This window comes from Citrus clementina, unplaced genomic scaffold (genome assembly GCF_000493195.1).
Source record: "Citrus clementina cultivar Clemenules unplaced genomic scaffold, Citrus_clementina_v1.0 scaffold_2, whole genome shotgun sequence".
Lineage (NCBI taxonomy): Eukaryota > Viridiplantae > Streptophyta > Magnoliopsida > Sapindales > Rutaceae > Citrus > Citrus x clementina.
In genome coordinates, this window is record NW_006262688.1 from 22025941 (window position 1) to 22031940 (window position 6000).

Sequence of the window (6000 nt, forward strand, 5' to 3'; positions counted from 1 at the left end):
AGTTAATTTTGAATCTAAATTCGATTTTATTTGTAACAATTTTGTATTAGACTATTAATTTGTTCATGATAGTTTATAAAAGAAGTTTGTATTCCTTGCATGCTGCGTTACTTACTAATTTAATGTATATGACTTTTGTAATGGATATTAATATAAGATATATTTCGAACTTTACTTTTGTTTGAATTTTTTATTTTAATATGATTAACTCAAAATCGAAAATAAAAAAAATGTATTAGTTATTCGGGGATCGGGGACCCTCAGGGATCCCCTGTTATTATTCGGGGAGGGAATGAGAATTCTCTCAAGTAATTCTGACGGGGACGGGGACATGCGTAAAATATCGGGGATGGGTATAGGGAGATTGGTCCCCTCCCCTCCCCTCCCCTCTCCATTGCCATCCCTACCCATCAGTGCTGGATAAATGAGTAATGATATTTGACATATTAGATTATCTCATCAATCTTTACTTTTTCAATTTATCTTTTTATTTTTTAAAATCATTTTTATTAAAAAATTATTTTTATTTTATTTTATTCTATTCTCTCTTCCCCTCCTTTGTCTAGCATAACAATCACCACACCACATATCTTCATAAAAAACAAGTTCATCATCAGCAACACCACATATCTTCTTCATCATCAATCCATCACCTCCATCAATGTTTGATGAGTTTCAACATTGAATTTTTATTAAATTTTATGGACAAGCGGTGAATTTTATTGTTATTGATGATATTGGTTTTGATTTTGTGTGATGATCAAGATTTTATTTAATTTCAATTTGGAACTTGATTAGAAATTGATATTCGATTCAAATTATGAATCAATTAAAAGAGAGAGAGAGAGAGAGATGTGAGAGATGATCTATTGGGAGCTTGAGAGAGAGAAAAATATTTATTTTTTAAGTTATTTTTTATTTGTCAATAAAGGCAACTTTGAAATAAATAATATTAATTGAAAAGTGAATTTTATTGTTATTGATGATATTGGTTTTGATTTTGTGTGATAATCAAGATTTTATTTAATTTCAATTTGGAACTTGATTAGAAATTGATATTCGATTCAAATTGTGAATCAATTAAAAGAGAGAGAGAGAGAGATGTGAGAGATGATCTATTGGGGGCTTGAGAGAGAGAAAAATATTTATTTTTTAAGTTATTTTTTATTTGTCAATAAAAGCAACTTTCAAATAAATAATATTAATTGAAAAGTGAGAGGTAGTAATATAAAAATATCACTGCTATGAAAAAACTCAAGTAATCAAGTGCAATTGCAATAACTAAATTCACCAACCTCATCATTATCTTTTAAAGTTTAAACAGCTAATTAAGCTAATAACAATAGAATGATCCCAAACAGTTATCATGTGTATAGACCAAAAGTTCACCAAACCAATGCTGCATACTTGCATTATTAGTATCCTACTACAAGCAACTCAAAGATCATAGCCAGTATTGTTACAGTTAGAAGACCTTTATAATATTTGTTTCATATTTGCCTTAAGGTTGTGCTTGGATATAGTTCAACAACCAACACATCACCGAATTTACAAATAGCAATCTCTTAAAGACGAGATTTTATAGTACCTCTATTGTATTACACCCACTTAATTTATATATAACATGTTCTCATGAATTAAATATAAATACTAATTACACGATAACTTTTTAAAACAAATGTAGGGCTGGCACTTAGGGCCTTAGGCGATTTTTTTTTTTTTAACGAAGCATTTCAATTTCAACACTTAAAGAAACATAAAATATCTCAAAATGCAATCAATTATTCACTACATCTTGAATACTAATAATCAACAAGAGAGTAAGAAATTAAAAAAAAAATAGTCAAGAAAATATTTTTTTTTACCTCTTTCAAAACTATTATTTGAAGAAAATAAAGTGGGCAAATAAACATAATGATTTTCCTTATAGAGAAAGGTGCAAGGAATTTTATATCTTAAATAATAAATTTTTTTAAACTCACAAAAATGTAATGGTTTCTCTTGGAATAACTAATAATAAAAAATACTATTAACTATAGCTCTTTTGCAATAATGCTATCAAATATTGAATTTGAGTAAAAATTCTTAATAATAGGATAATTATTAATTTAAATATATCAAGAAAATATGGAAAACAAATCTTCTTAACATATAGAGCCGAGACAATCACAATTGGGCTATCCTAACATGTGGGCATATGAACACGTATGCTGCGATACTTTGTTAGTTGAAATGGTCAACTATCAACACCGCCATTCACTACAAGTTTTCAACTTTTTTTTAGCTATATGTATATACTTTTGACTGCTGAATATGTGCAAGCCTTTTTGTTTTTTGGTCGGCTCTATCAATCATTTGATACAATAGGGAAAAAATTGAATCAATCTAATGGAAGGATAAAATCAAATCTTATAAACAGTAAGGAACATTGATAATCTATTCACAGTTGTTGACCAAATCTTACTAATGGATCATGAAAGCTGATCTATCATTATCTCAATCTCCTTATTCATACAAGCCAACTTGACCAAGTGTACGTAATTGATTTTTGTTTTCTTTAATAATTTCCTGGCAATTTAATGAGATAGTCTTATGCAAGAACCGCCCAATGAAACCAAATGAAGGGCAATGTAGACGTGTAAAGGGTCTTTATATTAAAAAATAGCTTCCCAATTGATACAAAGAGAAAAAAATCTAATAATAAACTAAACAAAATAATCACACTAAAAACGATAACATTAATTAAATGTATACTGAATTTGCCTTCATAATGCAACACGATATTAAAATAAACAGTTAATGCAAACAAACGCAGCATGTTTTATTTTCCTTATTTATGGAATCTTTCAATTCCATTAAAGTCACTGTAGCGAGATTCTCAATATTCATTCATATAAATAGAGGCTCATGACTTTATGAATTTTACACATCTCCTTTAACTCTAATTAAGTTGCATACAATTCACTTAATAAATAGAAAATGTCGAAGAGTCTTAGTTTCATCATCTTGGCTATGCTTGTAGTGGCAAGCACTAAAAGCACACTTATTACAGCTAGTCGTTTTAGCGAAGGATATCACCCAGATGCTTCATTTTCTAATAATCCCGCAGCATCACCTGAAATTGTTGATTGCTCAGGGCTTACAAGGGAAGAGTGTTTGATCCAAAAGTTAAAGAAAGCTCTTGGAGACTATATCTACCACTGTCCCCCGGGGGGATGCAAATGATTTTGATAATCAGTTATTTCATTTATCTTTTATGAGTGCTTTTGCAACAATAATCAATTGCAGTGAAATTGAAACTGTGTTTTAATAAAAGAAGAAATTAATTCATTATGAGTACGTAATGTTATGTCATGTGTTTTTGGTGTGTGAATTGTCTTTGTTTTGTTGTATACATATCGTTGAATCAATCTACGAGAAGACAATCTATTGAAATATTAATAAGGATCAAGCGATCATTATTACTATGTTAGTACCACTTGTAATATTTGAATTTTAAGTCCATTTTCTTTTAGGGTGAGGCTAATTGCATCCTAACAAAAAAAAATGAAAAAAACTTTGAACTTTTATATTTTATGGAAATCTTATATTACAAAACTGTCTAAATTAATTTGTAGCGTAAACTTCATTTTACGCCCCGTGAATCTTCAATTTACCCCTAAGAAATGTGAAAACATCAACATTCCCTCATTTACTGGTAAGAAAATAAATAGAAAATTTATCAACGTGCCCGTTATTTACGTTCATCTTCTGAACCGAAATTAAAATAAATTAAGATTTTCATACTTTTGGAGGGTAAATTGAAGATTTTTATTGAGATGGGGATGAATTGAGGTTTACCCCAATTAATAAATTTTTTCTTTTTCTTTTTGACACATATTTGCCCCATATGCTAAACAAACAAAAATCTTTCTTTAATTAGATGAATATTGTGGCGATGCTGTAAAGGTCCATTTGCAAATCACATTCAAATGAAAAAAAAAAAATTTATACAAGGAAATGGACAATTTGTTGGCTAGTTACAATTATTAGGCAGCACAACACAAGTCACACTGTCACAGTAATTAGAATTTTTATTTTGTCTCTTGAAAATAAAAATATTGGCTTCTTACTTTCTTCTATTTAATTTGTTTTATTTCATTTTAATTTTTTAAAATCACAAAACGGTTTAAATCAATTGTTTTTAAATGCAAATATATATTCTTCTATTTATTTGAGATGGCTAGTTTGGCTTTAATTTAACATACGTTTCTTTAACTAAAATTCAGATATCTCTTTATTTTTGTTATTTGGCTAAATAATCTAAAATTCTTACTTAATTGATGACTTAAAAATGATAATGTATTAGTTTGTTAATTTTTATGCAGCTAGCTAGTAAGATAAGAAAAAGTTTTTGATAAGAAAATAATGAAATCAAAGATAGTAATTAAGATTAATCATTTGATGATGCAAAATAAAGACTGCATGATGTTAGCTCCTACAAAGTTCAAGACCCGAATGTAGTTACCACTAAGAATAACATGTAGGATTAATTAGTACATGCAATTTAAGGACTACTTTAGTCCCTTAGCTAATTTGAGTACATTATGCATAAGATACCCAAATGTAGCTGCTAGGAGTTTTGAACTAAAACCTAGTTTGCTAAATTGTCTCTCAACATTCTATGGCCTAGAAAATGAGGACCCATATAATCATTTGAATGATTTTCATGCTGTTTGTTAAACTTTGGATATGAGAATTTTTCAGATGATGATGTTAAACTTAGATTATTCCTATTTTTTTAAAAGATAGAGCTCGTTCATGACTTAATACATTGTCTGCTAATAGCATTACATCATGGGAACAAATGGTAATAAAATTTTCGAATAAATAATTTTCAGTGTATGAAACCAATGCTATTCGCAGGAAAATTTCGGAGTTTATCCAGAGAGAAGACGAACAGTTTTTCGAACATGGGAGCGATTCAATGGGCTACTCTTGAAGTGTCCACATCATGGGTACGAGAAATGACACCAATGCCAATATGTTTTGGATGGATTATTGCCGCATGTACAAGAATTACTAGTGGCAACAAGTGGAGGAGAGCTAATGCCAAAAAGTGCATCAGCGATTTGGGATTTCTTCCAGTGATAAGCGGATAATTCTCAATAATGGAGTCGATCACTCAGGAATACTAAAAGAATTAAGGGAGTAAATGAGGTTCACATTGGCAAGTCAAGTTCGGAAATTAAAGAAGTTAAGGAAATGGTTGAAGGTCTTTCCCTACAAATAGCATCGTTAACGACTGCTAAATCATCAGAACCATATGACCATGACTCATACTCAGATCAAGCCAATGCCATACTCCAACACATATAACCCTGGATGGAGAGATCACCCTAATTTTTCATGGTCTCAAGGATTCCAACAGAATGGACCAGCAGCTGCAGCTCCACCATTGCAACCAATTCCTCAAATTCCTCAAGCCTCTCAGCTACCATTTAGACCATACAATCAACACCCGAATTACTCTAAACCTAAACCATGTGAGGATGCATTCCAAAATTTCAAGAATGTTACTCACTCCACGATTGGACAACAGAACCGCACCATTGATGATCTACGAAATGAGATGAGAGCAGGCTTTAATTCACAAGCCCAATCAGTTTCAAACCTCAAGAAGATGGTGGGACAACTTGCTTCTTCAGTTCAAACTTTGGCAATGACTGTTGAGAAAGGTAAATTTCCAAATCAATCAGTGCCTAATCCTAAAGGAGTGCATGAAGTAAGTACCAGTTCACCACAGCAGTACGGAAAGGTCAAAGCAGTCATGACCTTATGAAAATAGAAAGAAGTCGAAAACAAAGTGGAGATGCCGGTGACGAAAACGAATCAAATTATACCTGTAAATGTTGAAGACTCATCACCGGAGGAGAAATAAGAAACAAACCCATGAGAATACATTCCAAAAGCTCCATTTCCTCATAGGTTAGCTAAGGGAAAGAAAGGAAAATCCACAGG